The sequence below is a fragment of the Harpia harpyja genome, chromosome 1, assembly GCF_026419915.1.
Source record: "Harpia harpyja isolate bHarHar1 chromosome 1, bHarHar1 primary haplotype, whole genome shotgun sequence".
NCBI lineage: Eukaryota > Metazoa > Chordata > Aves > Accipitriformes > Accipitridae > Harpia > Harpia harpyja.
In genome coordinates this window covers 6668731-6691221 of record NC_068940.1, presented here as the reverse complement: position 1 = coordinate 6691221, position 22491 = coordinate 6668731, and the positions used below count along the sequence as shown (strand labels likewise).

Below are 22491 nucleotides of genomic sequence, written 5' to 3'. Positions count from 1 at the left end.
AACGCCTTGCTGAAGTCAAGGTAGACAACATCCACAGCCTTCCCCTCATCCACTAGGTGGGTCACCTGGTCATAGAAGGAGATCAGGTTGGTCAAGCAGGACCTGCCTTTCATGAACCCATGCTGGCTGGGCCTGATCCCCTGGTTGTCCTGCACATGCCATATAATAGTTACAGTGAAGTCCTGCAACACATGCAGGTATGTCTTTTTAAGCCGTGCAGGGGAAATAGTCTAACTACAGTCACCATATTTACTTGCCTTGAGTCTTCTGAATAAAAGATGAGGCTGTATTGAGATATACCTTTTATAACTACATTCAGAGAACTGCTGCTTTGATCTAAGTGTCTCCCCATACAGCTCCCACTACTGGCATATCCAAGTTCCTCACACACCAATGTCCTCGTGATGTATGGAAACAGCACTGTCCCCTTTCCACATGGCAGACTCGGATGAGCTTTTCAAGGTGGTGGATCACAGCCAGCATTCTTCATCAGATACTCACTCTCCTCTGCAAAGAAGGCTCTTTCTGTTTTCTACAGCATCAGGAAAGGGTTTAACACAAACAGCATTTCTTAAGCTGGAGTGCCCTGTGCTCTCCCTGTTTCAAACATTCAGGTCACTCATCTCTCAGGTATTTGTGTATCCCCAGAAGAGGAGAGTTTCTGATTTTATTAGCCCATGCACAGGGTCCAGAGTTCATCGGCAGGTATAGGACAAAACCATACATTTTTAAATGAAGGCCTGAACACTAATTCTGCTCTCACTAGAATCAAAGAAAAAAATCATTGATTTCACTGTGTTGCTGCCAGATTATACCCTTTCATTCTATTATCTGCCTCCTGTACCTAGAACTCTGCCAATCACATTTGATAGCATCTCTACAAAGTCGTAAGGGCTGCAGAGACTTTTCTGCTGATTTTCAGATAGGCATTTGCAATGAACACAGACAATCAGCTATCCTTGAGTTCAGCCAGCTGAGCTCTCTGATATTACTGAGGTATTGTATTGCTACCCCTAGAAGCAGGGCTAGGGCCTGGAGAAGAGACTTCGGGATTTTAACAGTTTCCAAAAATACTTTCAGAAATATTGTCATAGCTTCATATTTTACTACCGTAGTCTGAATTTGGAATAACCAGGAGTAATGGAATATCTACAAAATTACTGTATGCTAAATACCATGCTGACAATTATAGCATCTCCCTCACAAGAAGATTAACTTTCTAGAAATATCTAGATAATAACACAAAATCATGTACATTTCAAAACCAAAGTAAACCCCAAATCAGTTATAAAAGATGCATATTCCAATGCTTATCAGCTAGTATAAGGCTTTTTAAGTCTATGTTTATGGACTGCAGATTTAGAAGGTGTTTTATGTATCAAATACTGCCAAACATAAAAGAATAATTTTTAGAAACACAATAAAAGGGAGTTTAACAGCTTCAAAACTAGAAGAACCAGGGGCTCTTCCCTTAAAAATTTTCTTTGTTACAACAGAAAAGGCTGTGCTACATTATTAAAAAACAAATTCAGGTTTTTCAAACCAATATTTTATGACATTTATTACTTACCTTCTTTTTCATGTAATTAAAAGCTGGAGTATCTAAAATGCCTGTCATTCCGCTGCTGTAGTGCTAAGGACTCCCATTTATGCATAAAGGTCTGAACTCCACAGTTTTTGCACAGCTACTCATCATCTTGACTGTATAGAACTTCTGCTGCAGTACAAAAAGCAGAACCTATCCCAGGAAATAACAGAAATTAAAATAAAACTAATTTAAGGAAACAACAGAGAGGAGAACCACAAAGGTGGTTAAAACATTGGTTTGCCCTTCACCATGTTTGGTGAACTGAGTTGCAGAGGTTTTTAATGAGGATTGATGACCAGCTGGGGTTAATGGCCCTCAGCTGCACTTCAGGCCATTAACTCCTCCCTATCAGTTATTAATCCCCAGGAAATGCCCTGTACCTCTCTCTTTATTGCTTAATCATAAGTAGCAAAAGATGATCAACCAGTCAAGATCCTGGCATGGTGTGAGTGTTCCTGTTCCTGCCTCTTCACACAGCATGTCTTATGCTGTAGAACAAACTATTTAGATATTACCACACCGAGGTCACAAAAGGATGAAGAAGCTTATGCTGTAGAACAAACTATTTAGATATTACCACACTGAGGTCACAAAAGGATGAAGAAACACATGTGAACAGAGAGAAAATAAACATTTTGCCTGGTGACTGCATTTCATATTTCTTCTTTAGAATAAACATAATATTTACAGCTTGTATACTTTGTGGAATTATGCAAATCTGTTTGCAATCCCACTGCTATTAGACTACTGGGGGCTCTTTTCTTTGCAGTTCTAGAGCATATAATGGGGCTAGTGTTCTTATTACTGCTGTTTTTAAAGCAAGAAAGCACCAAGCAGATGTTATAACATATAGCCTGAGAAGTAAAAGCACCGTGGTCAACCTAAACACTGCACCCAAGAGGCACATGGAAGCACAGAATCACAAGGCTGGAACCCTGCACTTTCCTTTGAAACAGCAGAGCTCAAAGGGGAGTCAGTCCACCCCTACCCCTGATTTTCCCCACCCAGTGAAACAGCTAGTTTGGCCCAGTCTAAAGCCCATATGTCAGCACAGGATGATCAGAGAGTCAGTGCACAGAGTTAATAGAAGAGTAAGAACACAACCCTTATGTTTTAATTTTGTTGCAGAGAAAGACTGTACTGGAAATTGGTTTGGCTGAAGAAGGGAAGTGGCATTTGTATGATACAGCATCCTACAGACAAAAATTATTTCATCATATGTTCACTGCAGAATATAAATTTCTGAGAATGTGACTATTGATCAGGACATACCTAAGTAACATACTTTAATTCATACCTACTGAGTTCACCCACTCTGAAAGATGACATACAAATACACTAATAAGCGATCTGAAGATCATCTATCTTGACTGCATCTTCAGTGAGTGTAATTTTACATCAGTCTGACAGAAACAGGAAAAAGGGATTACTTTTCCATTTCATTCTTTCCCTTTCCCGTATATTTGGACTGCCCATGTCATGAGGCTTGTGGGGCACTGACATTTTTTAAATGGATCAATAAATTATGTCCTCATGTCTTTGTGAAAACTCTTACAGGTAAAAGAAATTGTAACTTCCATCCCATGAACAATCCCATTTATTTCAATGGGAACATCAGTGTCAATAAGAGCTTGAAAAATTCCAGTCTTTAGGGGATAGACAGTACCTCAATCCCCAAAGGCTACAAGACGCTGATTACTATTATTCTCTTTAAAGAGAATAATTCTCTTTAAAGACAATTTATTCTTTAAAGAGAATAAGATCACACTGAGCTTCAGACCAAAATGTAGATGCTTTCAGGTCACATTTACCAATGATCCATGGTGATATAAACTAAATCAATTACATCTTTTATTTGTATACCAATCACAAGTTAAATAAATGTTCTGCTGCCCTACTTAAATGTAATTATCTATAAACACACACAACACTTTTTGTGCTCCTTCTTCTGACAATGTCATATTTTTCTTAATTACAGGCAGGACGCATTTTGAACATTCAGTAGAATAACCCCCATTTAGAAAGTTAGATCTAAATATCAACATTTGCTCAATGAAAGTTCTCCCAAGAGAACTTGCTGTCAAAATTAGCAGAAGAATCAAGAAAAAGGTTGTAAAAAGAGGTAGTATATTTAATTTCAGAGCAGCTTGTTTATATCCTTACACCACCTCAGCTGTAACAACATTTTCATCAACTTCAGTAGGCTTTGGATCAGGCTCTGAGTTGGAATGGAAGTTGATGATAATAGTAGGAGTGCACTAACTGATGCCAATGGGGTTTGAATTGGTCCATTATTATGAAAGCTGTTTACAAAGAATGAATAAGTAATCCACACTGTGCTATATACACTACCTCTCTACTCAGAATAATCAGGCTAGTGTGGCTTACTGACTCACTGTTTTTACCATTTGCATAGCCACTTGATGTCTTGGTGAACATTTTCTAAAACAAATTTTAAAATATTTTTAAATTTGAAAATCCAAAGATTTACATGGGGTTTATTAAAAAAACCTGTCTTCCTCCTACACTAGTTTCTTTTAACCTAACAGTCAAGCTAATCCTGATGAAACATCTTTACATCAACTGCTCATGTTTTACAGAATGTTTTTTCCCCTAATTAATTGAATCATATACATCATAGTCACATTTATTAAATGTTTTTAATTATTAGGTACATTCTCACACATAAGATTTTAAAGATTTGTTTAATGTCATATCTATATATGGTAGACAATTAAATCATTATATTCATTAAAGTTACTCATTTAATTCCTTTGCTTGGCAGTAGGAGACTGAACTATGAATACATGTTTCAGTTCACTTTAATACTAAAAGCACACGTTGCAAGTAGCAATAAGTGTGCGTTTTTAAGGATCACTTGTGAAACGCGCCGGACTTACAATGTCAGATTCTGAACACTTCTGTTCCTATAAAAGATTTACAGAATGTAAGAGACTCCTACCCAGCTATTGTGCTTGCCTCTTAGAATGGGGATTAAATAAGCAGTTATGTCCACCTTAGCTTTTGCACTGCATTTTTTGTAAAATACATACTTCAACTCAACTGATCATCAGAATGGGCTTCTGCACAGACTGAGGACTAAAATTGCTTGGTTTGTGTTATTTAATAGTGGTTCACAATGGTCTCTCCTGTCCTTAAAGGATATAAATATATTATGAAAACATTGCTACTGAGTAACAACTATCATATAAACAAGTTTGTTTTCATGTCATTATAATGACCATACACACTCATGAGCGAATTGTTCATGCAGACATCTATCAAACATATAATAGATGGTGATCACAAACCACTGCATATGGTCTTTCAGAAACCTCTCTTGAGGGGGTTTTGGTCACTAGCATTCATAATTCACAAACCAGCCAACCTAGGAACTCAAGTTAGCAGCTGAAAGAGAATAAGTTCTAGAAGATAAGTCTGCTTGTAGTTCCTGGGAAAAGATGGACACCGGGGCGGTTCAGCCCACAAAGATCTTTGGACAATGGTCTGTATACTTGGGAATGGTTCCTAACGCCCAGTTTCAGGTACTGTCTTATCCCACGTTCCAACTCTGTATCGGGTCGAAATCAGGCAAGCGTGATCTCTTCTCCCATTCTGCCCTAATTACTACAAGAAGGAAACCTGACCTTCTTGGCCAGAGAGGCACCACAATATGCTTCAATTAGATCCCCAATTGGGGCAAATCAGACTTATGGCTTGGACACGTGCCACACCATATACTGTGAGGTCAGTTAGATGCAGCCTTTCTCCTTAAAAGTACAGCCCATAGATAACACGCTTCTAAATTAGATCCCTCAGGTAAATGCTTGCAACTGGTTGGGATGAATCCAGTCTTAATAGCTACGTTGTTAATATAGTTGCTTATTAATAGCAAAGATTAAGACATATTCATCACTAATTCTCTGAAATGCAAACATTAACTTTGGTATAATCTAACACTTTTCTATCATTCTACAGATGACAGCGACAAAACAGAACAAAATACAACAGTAATATAAAGCAGCACTATAAAAAAGATGTATTTTCAACTACAAAACTCGCATGCATTTTTAACACTACAAATATGGATCTATATTCAATTGTTTAGAACCCAGCTTGCATTTTGAACATAAATTTGCTTTGCCTTACTCATGGGGAGAAGGAAGAAATCTAATCAAATTCTACTGAGTGTTTTCTCTGCTATAATTTAGTGGTAAAACTGGCAGGCTGCCTAACCACGTCAAAAAGGGATACATTTGAAATGCTGTAACTATAAAATAACAAGGAAGCTTTTAGCCACATTCATGTAGTGGAGACTATGAAAATGTTTACTTGTAATGTGGTTAGCATATGAAAAGATTAATCTAACAGGAAAATACATTTTAAAGTTGTGAAATTGTCTTGCTTGATGTATAAATATTTTATGTAAATAAAAGCGGATTTGAGATTCATATAACATTTATATATTTTTAAAACTACAGGCATAGCAACTGACTCTGCAAAACATTTTTCAGTAATACTCTCACTCTGCTATCTACACTAACGCCTTTATTTGTTTATATTAGCTTTTAGCCTAATGAAGATGGCGCCGGTGGTTCTGTCTGGCTAAGCTGCTGACAGGACACCATCAGCTTCGATGGAAGGCATCGCAGGGAGAGAGCAGGCGGTTTTTCAGCTCAGTGACTCTGATTGCAGGCTACGGTGAAAGAAAATTGATGCCAATGGCAGGAATAAGGAAAGGTGACTTTTCCTCAAGACTGTGACTGAAGAAGTTTGAGAAAATTGGGGTGACATATAGGGATGTTGTTCTAAGTACTTTGAATGTCTGAGCTCATTTCCTCAAGTTGTTTTCTTTTTGCCACTTTCTTCATTAAGTGTGTCACTGGAACATAAAAGTCATCTTATATTCTTGAAGATTTGGAGACAGCTTCCAAATTACATGCCAGAGAGTGGTAAAGGGGTCTAAACATAAATGAAAAGCCAGGCATTCTTTTTCAGTTCTCATCCAGCTTAATTGGAGCTTATTTTTATTATTTTTGTTATTTGGGACAATTAACAAATTGTCCCCCATTCAAGAAACAAAACAGAATGGCCTGGCAGACTAATGTCCAACTAACAATAGCAAGTAATTTTCATAAGATGCAGACAGCTGCTACCACAACCATTACTTCTGCAATATAAGGGTGGAATTACTTTGTGGAAGAACCAACACTTTCTACCAAATTAAAAAGCATTTTCAAAAGTTGTGGCAGGCAATCAATGTCTGAGTCACGACTCAAAGCAAAGACCAACAATTTTACTGCTTTGGTGGCTCAAATTCACAAGTTTGTAGAGAACAGAAGCGTGTTCATTAAAGAATCTACAAAATGACGCTTATTTTCTTTGGAAGCCAGATAGCATTAAAACCCAACTGAAGAACAATATAGTCTACATTGGGATATTGGGGAATGTGATGAGTTACTGCATCTCAAATCATAATTATGGCATTAGAATTTTTTTTATTAACTGTTGTTAAAAAAGGAAAACTTCTGTGATCCATATAGCTGTTTGATATACTTGTGGATTTAAAAAAGACTCATTCTAACTTAGCATCATAGTATAAATTATTTCTCTGTTGTTAATCTAAATAAAACTGAAAGTGACAAATACAGTGAAGTCTATACAGTGATAAATACAGTGAAGTCTATGGATTCGTGTCACCAAGTTAATCAAATCAAAGGCATTACATTCAAATCGAAATAGATTTTCCTAGATGGCAGCATAGCCAAGTTTACATAGTGCAAATTTGTGGATCATTCTGCCATTATAAATGCTTGTGAATTTTGGGGGCAGGGGAGAGGGCTGGTGGGTTGACGCTAATACACACAAAGAACTGGATGATTCAAGCACTTTTACAAAGCTAACCTTGGACTATCACCCTGACCTCTCTCCTAAGGCACAATCAGAAGCATTCTGCGTCAGGTTCCCAATTTTTTTGAAGGCATATATGTGAGCCAGTACTGAACTCCAATGGGATGCCTCTTAAACTCAGGTCATGACCTGCCTCATAGGACTCTCAAAATCTCTCTTAAGCAGTAAGCATGCATTCCAGCTGGGATACAGAAGGTGTACCCTGAGAAAGATCCAGCAAATAGCATCAAACAGCAAACTTCAAAATCTCTTGAAGATTCCTACAATAATTTTACCAAAAGGCATACTGTACACAGAATAGATGCTTATGGGGTGGACCTTAACACTTGAAGCAGCAAGAGATTAACACCAACACTTTCACCCATTATACACAATCTGAAAGCAGGGGGTGGGGATGGGGAGGGAAACAACCACCTAAACAAATAACCCAATTCCCAAGTATAGATCCGCATCAGTCAAACCAAAGATTGTTTTGTTATTAATTAGAATAAGAGAATCAAAAATGAAGTAATTTCTTTCTTTTAAATATCAAATGCATTGAAGCAGCAGTAATTTATTTTTATGTCATTATTTCTTTTGATACTATGCAAAATACCATTTCTAAATGCTGGTTTTCTAAAAACATAACCATTAGGATAGTTGTTACATATTTAATTTCATGCTCCACTCAGCATAAAGCAGTTGAGAGACTGCCAGCCAGAGCAAATTAAGTAACTGGTTAGATAATTTCCTGCTTAATTGAAAGCAGGTAGTTTTTAAAAGTAATAATTGATTTTGTTTCTAATGAGTGTGTAGCTATTTCTTCCTTTTTCTATTCCTGTTATTAAACAAGACTGCACTAAACCTTTGTACACTGTTAATGACAGGCACAGGAGGAAAAGAACTGGAGAATACTGTTTATTTAATATTTTAGATTCCAATTGCAGTAAAAAAAGCCAGCGGAATGACATCTGAACATTGGTCCTCCACTTTAGGAATGGTCACTCCAAAAGAAAGCTGTGATGCCTAAAGACAACAGATGAAGAAATCTTTGACTGACACTGTTATATGATTTGGTAAAAAAGGACTTAATTCTCCATGACTGTTGAAAAAGCACCTGTCACAAGCAGTTAATTCACTTGAAAATTATATTTAAAAACAAAAGAATAATTGTTCTATTAAAGTGTTTTAAAAAAAATATTACATTTTCTGATCTTAAGAAAAAATTAAGATGAGTGTGTCCATCTTTTTTTCTTCGACTTCTTTGAGAATTAACAAAAGGGAAAGTGCATTCCACATGTGTAGAAAGTATTCCTGCAAGCTTTGTACTACAATCCCATGTTTTGACAAGTTAATATAAGAAACAGTCAAATCCTACTGTGACTCATTTTAGACTCTATCCTCATAACTGTTGAGCAACTGACTGTTTCCCTTCCACAGGTGCATATATATAAGCAATCATTCCCTGAAGTGAGTGATACAAAATAACCTGGAGTCTAAAATCAGCGATACATCTGTATAAAAATCAGAAGCTATAGCATCATATATCCATATACACGTAGTAGATTTATAACCACCACAAAATGTTGAGATGATTCTCCCAATGAAAAATCATTGCTGATTTCAGGCTGGTAGGTTTTCCCATATTGTTATTACTGATTAGTGCGCTTAGACACTTAAGACCTTCACCAGGTAGAGTAAGCAAGAGTTCTGCAGCTTGTCAGTAGCTTGATCCATGCATTACTGAAAGTATTATGTGCAGTTCTAAGTATTTAAATCTGGTATTTAGTATACAAATCCTGCTTCTGAATTTACAGTCTTACATGCAATGATTTAAAGAAAAATGCTGTATCCTTGCAGAACATAATAAAGTGGTATGCAAGGGTATCATAAGATTTGGAGTTATCTTCTTTAGTCTGTGCTAAGAAAGTACAGTCACTGGCATTTGCTAGTATGTCAAATGACAAGAGTTTTTTTGGTTTATCCACACTGACAAATCTCTAAAGCAGTTAATAATATTAACAGCAACACTATGATTTTTTTTCTGAAAATCATGGCTGCTAACCATAATGAATTCTCCTTTTATTTAAAGGTCATCAATACAGTACTTAGAGTTTGCCTATTCATACACAATGACACTAAATCACACCTGTATTCTTGATAACGCTCCCCCCTTTTTTACATGTGAGTACATACATACAAATAGAGCTTAAACTTATTGAGATGTATACATCTATGTATGCACCTCAATCTGTAATAGTGTGGTCTAGAATGGTTGGGGAGGGAGGTTAATGAGTTCAAAACGGGTATTTTATTCAAAGAAGAAAAAATATGAATAAGCCATGCAGTTTGTCCCAAGCAAGTACCTGAAGAACACCATGTCATCATGTACTGCTTTTGTAACATAATCATCACAGGGGCAAAACAGCTCTAAAACTTCCAGAGTTTCTCTGCTTTGGATTAGCAGTGCTTCTCGTATCTCACCGCTTCTGAAACTAAATGCTATCAGGGCTGAATTCCTATGAGTTCAAGTTTTCAGTTCTCAGAGTGAAAGAAATTAAACCCAACACACACAAAAATACTGCAAATCCTGACATTAAGTAGTATGTCTCATGCAATGATGTCACACATTTCATGTTTACTGTTATAGTCATTTTCAGTTCAGCAACAGGATAAGGGCTGATTTACAACCTCCCCTTCCAATATTTATAGCATTTCATAGTCCTCCTTTTGTCTCCTTAGAGATCAAAGAAAATTACCATTAAAACCACAAATTGTTAGGCTGTCCATCACAGACCTTAGGCCAGGGTCATTTATTGATCAAACTTGTACAAACAGAAGTTGTGGGAAAGGAAGAGAGAAAAAGAGGAAAAAATAGAAGTGTGATGTGGTTATGTGAAAACTGGAGGTAGAAGAGGGGGAAATGCTTTACTTCATAATATCCAAATGAATACTTTATGAATGGTCACTCCAGTAAAAAGCTGTGACGCCTAAGGACAGTGGAAAAACTTCTGGCAGACATTTCTCCTCCCCTCCTCCAAAGGACTTAATTCTTTATACTTATCCAAATATCCCCTCACTTAGCAGACATCCAAATTCTGCCTGAAGTTATTAAGAATTTATACCAAGTGAGTTGGTCTTGTTGGACTGGCAGGCAAAAGCTAGCCAATGCTAAAAAGGATCAAAGATGCATGATAAATATTTTCAGTGTGTGACTGCGCTTTTACTATACTATATATACACATGTACAGTGTAAGTACACATATATGTAACTCATACAAATACACTCCACTCATGTTTAGATTCTGCAGTCTGAAAGAATGCAAATAGAGTACTAAATGCATGCTTTACTTCTGATACCTTCACCAGTCCTTCCACTGTTGAAGACAATGGATGTTTTGCTGTTAGGACAGACTTCAGAGCACTACATTTAATAATGACCGCAGGTCACAACTACATGAGCTGTAGTTGACCACAACAACTACATGACCTATTTTTAAAATCACCCCTAATTGACCCTAACTTACAGGTTCTCAGTTTTCCACTAAACTTGTGCCAAGAGCTCATGGCCAATTAATCTGTAAATATCATCTTATGAGTAAATCTAATTTCTGAATTACTTTCTGTAAGCACTTAAGTGCAGCTATTTCCCCCCCCAAGCTTTAGAAAGAAAAGGGGTCATTAAAGATTACAAATTTATAGCTATAGATTAAGATCTAATAAATCATAATGATACTGAGTAGAAACTCATATTCAAAACATTCATAATTATAAGAAAAGGTTAACTGATCTAAAATACATGGATGAGCACTGTGAAATCTGTTCTGTGGAAGAGAAACAATACTGCATAACCAAACAGGTAAAAAGTTTTGGGGGAAATGAGAGACAAATAGCATAAACTGGTGTCCTTCAGAAGTATATTTATGTATGTGCAGACACACACTAATTCCAAGTTCTATCTTTGCAGTTTCAAATGTCAGTTAATTGGCTCCTAAGAAGGCTGGGCTATAAAGAGCAAGAGTTTCTAGACAAAAGCATAGTTCTAAGCTTGTCCTATCCATATGACCTCAACCAGAATTTTACCATCAACTGAAGTAAGAATTCTGTCAAGTTCTTCGGAAATACAAAGTCATAGCAGCAAAGAACGATCTCTCCTTTATCAAAAAAGGTATTTGAAGAGGGCAGCCTGGCCAACAGAAAGTCTTTAACAGATCAAGGTAAATTACAACTCCTAGGAAAGAGAATAAACCTCTGTTCTTGCTCCAGCCTTAAGAACAAACTAGCTTGGAGAACTCTGCACAAAAGCTAGGGTAAAGGTTGAGATGCCTCTTGGAACACACCATGCTTAGTCTTATCTTCTTCTGAGAGTTTATAGTTCTGATCAGGTGACCCTCTGTATCATATAGACTTATCTGTTAGTCAACCTGGAATCACAGCTGCCACATCTGAAATGAAGATAGAGAAGGATAATACTGCTGATTTTCTATAGAAACTATGGCCAAATCAAACAAACTTCTTTAAAATGTTAAATACAGTTTTTAGTCTAATAGCTAGAAAAATAAATCTTAACTTTGGACAGTTAAAAACTTCATGAAAATCCAGAGAAAGTTCCACACGAAGACTCTGATCTTACAAGTTGACTTGTGTGCAACATCATATTTAAGGATAAATCAATTTAAAATTAAGCACTATGGGTAGACCTACTTTCTCAACAGTTGTTAATCTCAAACCATCTGCCCTAACCACCCTTATGAATGTGTCCCCCACAGGAAAAGAGAAATGGGGGGGGGGGGGGGGGGCAGGGAGGAGGAGGAGGGCAAGGAGGCAGGGAGAATAATACATAAGAGAAGCCATGAACTCCAGCACAGCATTCATCATACATTAAGGTAACCAGCTACACAGTTTTCACTTTAGTATTTTAAATCTGCACTGGAAACGGTAGTTCCTAGGGAAAAAATAGTGCAACACGGATTGGCCAAACAACAGAAAAAAAGTCTGTGTATATACTGTTAGATCCCTGAGGGCTTAAAGAAAAGTAACTTTTATCCCCTGAAGGCAGAACAGAAATGTTCATAAAAACCCAAACACACACACACCTACTGAATAAAATATAGCTGTACTATGAAAAATTTGTCTATTCTCCCTCCTCTCAAATAGCAACACTGCTAATGGTCTCAGCATTTAAGCGTCCCATTGGCAGGAGTAGCTATGACTCCCTTAAGACAGGACCTATGGTGACTAGCTAGGCTCTGCTGCAGAGGCTACACTGCCTCATGGTCCCGCAGGATGCCCTTCAAGGTAACCAAGTTAGCCTCTGCCCCAGTGTTATACAGAGTTCCTCCCTATCAGCTGGCTTCACCGACCAGTCAATAGTCATCTCTTAGGTGAAACGAAATTTTGGCAATCTGTCATATGGATGAGTGCCCAGAGTCTCTGCCCAGAGGTGCTGTTGGGCAGAGTCAGGCAGGTGTCCGGCAGACAGCTTGCCTGGCTTTTGTCTGCCCCTACTTTATGTACCACACCGACGTGTTTCATGGACTTGTGCTGCAGTGCAGTGTTTGAGGGTACTGTATGCCACAACAGACCAAAGGAAGAGGAAATGGATCTTGCAGGACTGAGTTTCTAACTCAGAATGCATTGAACCGTTATCCTTCCTCCAGGACTGACTGTTTGGCCAGGTTACAGGGAGCAGTCTCCTCTCTCCTCAACCTTGGCCAGTACTTTCACATTGCCATTGACCCCTATCTCAGCCACCAGGGTGGGAACTTCCAGACAATAGTGCTCCAGTTGTTGACGGTCCTGGACAGGAATCCATCACCAGAGGGAACCTCCAGCTGGTAGTGCTCCGATTGTGAACATCCTGGATGGGATTCTGTTGCTGGGGGAACCTCCAGCTGGTTGTGCTCCAGAGGTGAAGGTCCCAGACAGATACCCAACACATCCATGGTGCGCTAACTGGAGAGGAAGAATGTCGGGAGTGGTGGAACATACAAAGACCCAGCAGAAGAAAGTGGCTTGGCTCTTCCTCTGAAGAGCCCTATTAACATCGTTAGCCATTTTCCATAATTTGCGAGCCACATGGACTATTACTAGCTTTGACTGTATATAAACTGTATCTGCAGGGTCGTTCATGACATGGGAAAAATGACGCCTATGCAAACCCTGTAGGAAGGACAGTAGGTAGGACATGAAAAGGGAACTCTGTAGCCATGATGTGTCATCTCAACCCGCTGACATTAATGTACCAGCTTTAGTTAGGTGGACAGGCCACCTTATCTAAAAGGAACACAAAATTTATATGTGTTCAATAAATAGACTGGAATTTCAAGGTTAGAATGCTTAGTTTCCTGTTGCTGTTCATTCCAGAAAAATGTACATTATTTAGTAATTGGATTTTTCCACAAATTAATTCATTTAAATTACATTATTAGTAATCAAATTTGGGGGGGTTGGATATTTTATGTGTCCACACATGCACACATCACACAAAAAACATTTTTTCACACAGTTAACACAGCCCATAAAATTAATATGAACCTTCTCATGACCAAGCCCACTTGTTGGGCAACAATAGGGATGCAATGACACGTCATAAAAATGTGCTATTTTTCACTTCTTATCCCATTTTAAAGCCTGGAATATAACTCTCAGCCCTGGGCCTCCTTTCATCTCCTTACTCACAATCAACAATAGCGAGAGATCTAAAATCCCACCCATTTCATAGATTCTCTCTAGCACTACCCTTTCGTTAAGACCACCTCACAAAACAGTGTTCATATAGACCATGTGAAGCCAAACACAAGAGTTCTATGCTTGTTGCGCTGCGTACAACTGTCCCAAATTACAAACTGCACATCTGACAAGCAAATTTCTTTTGCATCCTGAAAAATCTGAAGCAACTATATTTTGAATAAACCATGGTAAGAGACTCTGAACCGACACTATTGTGTCTTCCATGAAAAAGGCAGATCCCGCGCTACCCTACAGGTGACATGAGTCTCAGACAGAGACTGAAATAGTCCCCAAGATATACGAGGGAAGAGGCTTGAACAGGTTACTTGGTTTGTCAGTAGGCCTGCACTGGAAGCACAGCCAAGTCCTCAACTCATGCACCTTGTGGAGAGAGTTATGTTTTCTCTGTGAACACACCACCGGAGCTTCTTCCTCCATACTATAGCTCATAGCATAGGCTGCCTGAAAATACATCCTTTAGCCCTCTACCTTCTTGAATGGGCATTGAGGTCTCATGATAATCTATCCCCACAAAAAACAATAATAACTTTTGACTTACTGGCACCCAGCATTCCTTAGCCTCTAAGCAAAAACGAGGAGAAAAAAATGGTTCAGAGTAAGACAGCATGTTTGAATATATTCCAGCTATCAGAAGCAAGAGCCATGAAGCCCCAATAATGCAAACAAACTCCAAAGATGAAAAGAAATTTCTGAGTCTTAGACAGCTGTCACTGATGTTCCCAGGTAAGCATTTTGCAGTACTGACAAAGGAAGCGTATCAAAGACTGTTTACAAATCAATAAACAGTTTCTGGCACATGAAAAGCTTTCAATATAACGATTTATTTTATTTTTACACTAAGAGATTCTTTCCTTCTTGGATAAAGCACATTCTATACAGGCAACAGAATACTATGCTTCCCATATTTCTTTATCAAGCCGCTGCCACCATCACAATGTACGGCTAGTCCTGTTTTGGAAAATAGGAGTTGTTTGTTTGTATTTCAAATGGATGAGAAAAGCATAAAAAGCTTTGAATATGTCTCATAGGCATGTTGGCCCACACTGCTTTACCAAAAGATGTCCTCCAAGTTCAAAACTAACTGCCAAGGCTGCATACATGACATTTGCTATTTCAGTTCCTATGGGAGGGTCCAGAGAAGATCCTTATGGGTAAGGAATAATGCTAGACAATCTCTAGCCAAAGATTTCAGAGAATATTTTAGGCTTTACTTTTTGGAATTACTGACAATGGCCCTGGTCCAGTAAAGCTCCAAAGAACATAATTTAAACACTTTGCTAGATCAGAACTGTAGCATGCAGTGGAAGAGAACACAAATATCTATTACAAACTCTGAAAGAGGGAACACACAAGCACGGTTAGAGTTTACTACTACAGTCAGTTTTTCCTACAGTAAATTGCAGGTTCCCATGGATCTGCTCCCTTGCCCATAAGAAAAAATAACGGCAAAGTGTCAGGGTATGCACCTAGTCTTAAACACAACCCCCTTGTGCTACCAAGTCTCTCTCTAAACTTTCCTCTTAATGCTTTTAGTGATATTTTCTGCCCAATCACATTTTAGCTTATGAATCTACACATACAACACCAGACAAAGTCAATCTGCAGCTATAGCACAGGTGATGAGTTGTAAATCAAGAATGCTGAAGCAACAGAGGCACCAGGGTGAGCTCCATGCAGAGCCAATTCAGGTCTGACCGAGTTCATTAGCTCAGGCTGCATCCCAGACCACTGCAGATTCACAGCCATACAAGTACTTTCATGCAGCATGGAATATGAATACATGTTGTAGAGCTTGCCCGGTTATCGCTATGCTGTGCTCCCAGGAGACCAAGGCAGCGAAGTCCAGATGGATTTGAGCGGCTCTGCGATGGGGTTGGTGCTATTAACCCCAGACTGAACTCAGTTTGAGCCCTTGTTTGGGCACAGCACAAATCCAGCCTGGATCCAGGACTGTAGCTGAGCTCACCTCTGTGCACCATGGAGCACAGCGCGCAGGCTCCAAATGGTGCTGCACTATTCGTGCTGCATCAGTACCTCCAGTTCAGCACCAAGCACGCTGATGCAGGGTGAGGCCTCTGTGCGGACGCTGGCTGTGCTGGGTTCCTCAGCACTCCTGATAACAGGAACACAGCGTAGACACACCCAAACAGGCACAGATCTGGTTCAGCAAGACTTAAGGCTTCGGTTCTATAGGGTAAGAAAGCAGCTGGACTGCATCCAGGCTCATGCTCAGTGCTAGATGTTCCAGACTCACACTGGCTCCTGATGAACTAATCAGACATCGTTGCAACATACTCTTTTGCTCACATCAGAGTTTCCACAGGGCTCCCCTCCCCAGCATCACTTACACTAGTTTGCTGTGCCTCCTTTGTACAAGATCCGGCTCTCCGGGCTCTCCTGAGTCCAGGTGCAGCTCCCTAAGAAAGCACATTATAGAAAGGTAAGATGTGATGCTGTAAAAGACTGAGCCTGAAACGTAAAAGCATCACAATACCGATGCAAAAGAAACACCCAAATTAGCATAAGTTACGCCAAGTAAATCAGAACGGATACGCTCTGATTGCATTATACAGAGACTATCTTTATATCAAGATGCCAGCATACCAGCCTGGTTCTTTCATATCTAAAGCATTTGGTTACAATGACTTATAATTTGTTATAACAATGTTAATAAATTAAAAGCACAAAGGGGCAATTACAATCACATTAAAACATTCCATAATTTTGGAAAATTAATGTTTCACTAAGTCTTCATTTTTACGGATAAATTGAGTCAGAACCGTGCTGTTCCTACACTGTGCTAACCAGTATCAGTGTTAAGCTTTTTGGAACCATATGGAAAGCTATCAATTTTTTCTTAAGTAGGATTCTCATCACTCTGTTTAATATCACTACAAATTACACAGGCTAATATTTACAGATGGTTTCAGGCAGGAACTGTGAATCAACAAACTGCAAGGCAATAGGTAGTAACTATTCATTCTTCAAAGGACGTGTTGTGAGCTACCTGCCAGAGGGCTGTACAGAAAACCAGGAAACTCTTGCCTCTGATCCCTCATTTGACTCAGCGCCCCTTTGGGACTTTGGGAAGTCACATGGGGCCAAACTGCAGTAATATCAAACTGAAGCCTGAGAAGTTTCTGAATCACATACAAATAAATAGATTGGCTTAAAAACTCACAAGATCTTTTAATGTTATGCTGTAGGTCCATTTTATTTGTCTCCTCGTGCTTCTACTTCAAGTTACAGTCAACTCAGACTTCAGAAGTCTTCATTATGGACACTAAATATAGAAACACATCTATCTGATCAACAAAAAGGGACGTTCGCAAAGTTCAACATCAGCCCTAGGTCTTTCACAGAGACATCGAGCTTTTTAAGTTTCTCAGATGAGTTTAGAAAGCCTACAGCTTTTAAGCTTCCAAAACATTCATTATCAGACTGTTGTGTACTTGACCACACTACTGGGGCAAAAATGGTTCACGCATAGGCAGCTAAAGAGAAAACAGCTTTCAAAAGTACTCAGCACGCAGCAGTCTCGTACGCCGTTTCCACGCGACCCTTCTCCCACCATCTCAGAAGGGGCATCGCACAGCTACAGAGGTGCAGAGAAGAGCACCAGAACGATCGGAGTCGGAATGGATTCCCCATGGGAGAGATTAAAGCAACATATTTTCCCCAGCATGAAAAAAAAAAAAAAAACCCTACAGAGAATATGGTAGAGATCAGCAAAACGAGTAACCGTGTCAAAAAGGTGAATATGGAAGTTACTCACTCTCTCATAACACAAGAATTAGGAGGTGCCAGCTATAATTATCAGCTGGCAGATTTTCAGAGCAACTGAAATTAATTTTTTGCTCCTACGCCACCCAACGAAACTGCGGAACTCGCTGCCACCAGATGCCACAGGCACCAAAGAAGAGAAGAACGGGGCTACTCGCACAGAAAGGTCCGCGGGTATTTATTAAACACAACGGCTGCCACCTGCAAGCCAGAAAGTGCCCCCACACACCCACCCCGGGCCGCCTTTACCACAGAGCACGGCGCACCGGCAAAATAACGAGGGGGGGGGGGACGGCGGGGCAGCCCCCTCCGTACCTCAAAATGGCCCCCGCGGGGCGAGGCGGGGAGAGGAGCGCGGGCGCGGGCGCGCTCCCGCGGGCGGGCAGCTGGAAGTCATTGCCCGGAGATTGGCGTCCGCGTTGCCGCGGCGACCGCCCCGGCGGCGCCAGCTGGGCCGCAGCGTGAATGGGTGATGTCACGGGCCCGGCGCCGGCCAGTCTGGGCCGCCACGGGGCCCAAAGGCATCAGCTGGGAGAGGCGGGAAGGGGGGAAGGAGGGAAGGGGGGGGGGGGGGGAGCCGGCGGCAAGACCCGCGCCCACCCGCGCGAACCGCCCCCCGCCCCCCCCCCCCGGCAGCCACGCGCGCCCCGCTGTCACGCGTGGTGGGGGGGGGGGCCGCCCCCAGGGTGTACGTGCGTGTGTGTGTTTCGGTCGGGCCTTGCCAGCTCTCCCGTTGTTTGAATGGAGATGTCTCTGTTTCCACCCCTCGGTTCATTCGCAGGCGCTTTAGAAAAAGTTCTTTCCTGCGGGAATGAGGGGCTTTTCACTGCGCTCCAGCGAGGTTTGCGATCCCTGCCAGCTCTCCCCAACTTCCCGCATTCAGCCTCGAAGTTTCCCACTGCTTTCAGCAACGAGATTCCCACGCTGCAGAATACCTGATTGTAATTGAGCCGGTTTCAGCAAAATACCCTCTCCAACTTGCAAGGAACCGTTTACTTCACGAAGGAAACTCTTCATTACTTTCTCACTGCAGGTCTTCCTGAGAGGACGCTTTCCTAACTGAGTGACTTAGGCTCAGAATGGGAAAATCAGATTGTTCCTTAATGTAGGTCGTTATTTACATAGACCCGCTCTTTACATTAGTTTCAGTGGGTTCAGGACAAAGACCACTCCGCAAAAGCCAGCGTAGCTGTTTGGTGACCCAGCAGGAGATGCAGGTCACGTTTAAACATAAATTCCTCTCAGAAAAGACATTAAACTGTTGCAGAGGTGCAGGGTTTTTTGCAGTGAATGAAATGGCCCCGCGTCCGTCAGTCAGAAACTACGGCTCCTCTGGTTTTTAGCTCATCTTCATCACACAGCACCTCTAGCTGTGGGCCTCAGTGCCTGCATGCATGGGAGCTCTTCCAGGCTGAGGAGGAGGAGATGTGACATTAGGTTCCTCCATCGGTAAAATCTTAGAGCGACTTAAATTAATTACACAGTTTTGCATTTTACTTCACTTGGCATTCGCTGAGTAGCTGTTTGCGGCCAGGCAGGTGGGACGCTTGCAATGGTTTTCGTTGTAATTCTGCTTATTTTAATTCTCCTGTTAATAAGCTGGTTTGGTGCCTAAGTTCTCAGGGAATAACCAGAGGTTGAGTCCAAACCTTTAGGAATAATTACAACCGCTTGCAGTCATACAGAAGCCTTCGAACCTTGTCACGGGGAAGGCTCAGCTACCCGAAGGAGCAAGAGCCGTGGTGTAAGAGGAGGTGTGCGGGGAGCGACCGCGTCTCGACACAGGGCCGGAGCGGGCGAAGCACCCTGCGAGGACGGGGCGCGGGCTCCCCCAGGGCCAGCCACGGACCGGGGGGCTGAGGAAGAGGGAGGACGAGGAGGGGACCTGTGCATCCCACCGGCAGCTCAGCCCTAACGCTGAGGATGGATTTTTAAAGCCATTCAAGCGGTGCAGATTCGGGCAAGGTGAAAGCTAACCCCCTCCAAAAATCTGCACGCAAAGGGACCTTGCAGTCCGTGTAGCGTATTCGGACGGATGGCATCATTCACAGGTGCACGGCTAGGCGTTAGGACAAGCATGTACGAAGGGCTCACCTTGCAAACGCTGATTTATCGGAGGTCAGCCGGTACACACGCATGTTGCAGGATCAAACGCTCATCTTGCTCTAGTTTGCTGGACACTCTGGTAACTGGAAGGTGGCAAGTAAACTGAGTTTATGTAAATACAATTTTAGTGTGAGGCTCAAGTCTCTCCGATTTTAACTGCTCAATATGATGTTTAAATCTAAGTGACCTGTGACCTTCAAAATCTTACTGGGATTTTAGCACTGCATGCTTTTGGTGACTGCTTAAAGGAAATTAATTTGAGAACAGTCATTGACAGTCAGCCATCTCCATCAGGTAACTTTGCAGTAAACGAAATAAATTCCAGCTGATGGGGGAAGGGAGAGAGTGTCCTGAGAAACTCGCTCCTCCGCTCCCGTTGATCATCACCTGCGCTGGACTTCATACAGCAGTTTAATCCTATTCTCTCCCTCAAAGGTTTCAAGCCTCTGCAAGATCCTGACTGCTAGGGAACAAAGACTGGTATGTGGTTCCCTCAAAGGTCAGTCATTAACCTGCCCCAACAACAGTTTTAGGAAGATCAAGGCAATGAAGAAAAACTTAAGAAAAAGCACTTTCACTTTGGAATGAATTGTTCAAAATGCCCTTATACATTCAGTTTTATTCCCTTTCAGCTCCTCACTTTTTAGTTCCTGCACGTATTTATTTCTCATCAGGAATAATGGCAAGATTTGCTCTCCCAGAGATTTGACCTTAAGTTTATTTTAGCCACAACACTATAGACCATTTCATCAATTATGAATGTGCTCATGTGTATAGAGGAACTGGTAAGCCAGCTCAGTAATGCTACCTTGTTCTGGAGACTTACCCTTATAAATAAATTAGGGGCATATCTTTATGATATACCAGAAAGAAATAGAAGATGAAAGAAAGAGAGAAGGAGGAAAAAAAAGACAGAATGAGAAAAAAAGAAAAAGAGAAAGAAAAAGAGAAAGAAAAAGAAAAAGAAAAAAGAGAAAAGAAAAGGAAAAAAGAAAAAAGAAAAATGAGAAAAGGAAAAAAGAAAAATGAGAAAAGGAAAAGAAAAAAGAAAAAGAAAAAGAGAAAGAAAGAAGTAAGAAAGGAAAGAAAAGGAAGAAAGAAGGAAATGAAAGATGGAAAGGAAACAGAAAATCTAGAAAGCCACACTTTTCTAAAGATAAAAAGACAGAGGCTAATATCAAAAGTGGTTTCTCTGCGATGTGTATTTTCTGTGCCTGTATGTGAGACAATATACTGGACTTGCAGTAGCCAGACTATCAGTAAGACATTTATTTCCATAAGTTATTGATGACCCTTTAGCTCACAAGTGACAGGCCAAAGTAGAGCCACGAGCAACTTCTGAAAGGTCATCAATAACAACTGAAAATAAATGTTTTATCCAGTGCCTGCCCATTGTGTGTCCTGTTTATGCAATGCCAGTTTAAGTTTCATCTGGCATAGTTTTTAATGGGCTGTAACTACCTTAGTTCCTGTCTGAAGCAACCAGGTCTTCCAGCAGTGGAGGCAGGAGGACACACACACACACATACACATCCCCACTCGCTTGCTCACACGCTTCACGGAGTACCTTTTGTCAGATGCAGAGGTAAAAGCATGCTTCTCTCAGCACATCAGGATGAAACACTAGCCTAAAGAGTGAAAGGAGAGACTGCCACCTTACTAAAACATTAAACACCATGGAGAATCCTGATGCTGCAAGTGTAAGACCATTCGGAAGAAAGAAGATACAGAGGGGACAGGGAGGGAAAAAAAAAAAAGGAGAAGCTGAGATGCAAGGTTGTAAATAAATCATACCTCATGCTAAGATTACAAATACATAATATTCTATTACTGTATTGCTAATAATAATTCATACCATACTGCAAGGAAGATTGACGCATCGTGTGTGTTAAGTAGCTCCTGGAGGCAAAAGAAAGCTGTTTAAGTCTGTAAGGAGTCTCTTACTCCCAGTGGAAAAAGACTGCAATGGACACTGGATACAACCCAGTGGGGACCAAAAATTTACTTTGAATAACCATTACCACCGACCACAATGTCTTTTAATTAAACTTTTGTATTTAAAATTTCAATTTTTCTTACCCTTTTGCATTTGCATTTTCACATTTTAAAAAATCTTTTTTTGAGAATCAGTTCTCAGGAGCTCGATGTAGAGTAACTCTTTCAAGAGGCTGGTCTGAAATAAGCTAATGACTTTGCATCCAGTTGTGAAACTTCTGCTCACTTGAGCAGTCCTTATACCCACATCCTTACTCAGGCAAATAAGCTCATTAACTTCAAGACAAACTTTCTATATAAGCAAGGATTTGTGCTGCTTTTCAAGTCAATTTCTCCATTGAGGTAAATTGAGAGATTTGCTTGAGTAAAATATATCA

The 22491-nt window shown here is 40.5% G+C and overlaps 1 long non-coding RNA gene across 1 annotated transcript; it reads right to left on the bottom strand.

The window, feature by feature from the left end:
- Positions 1-11820: 11820 nt before the first annotated feature.
- On the bottom strand, positions 11821-18119 carry LOC128139733 (uncharacterized). Its single transcript, XR_008234499.1, has 3 exons — positions 18006-18119; positions 16579-16647; positions 11821-11922 (listed from the first exon to the last, which is right to left on the bottom strand). It is a non-coding gene; the product is annotated as an uncharacterized LOC128139733 (long non-coding RNA).
- Between the last annotated feature and the right edge of the window lie 4372 nt (positions 18120-22491).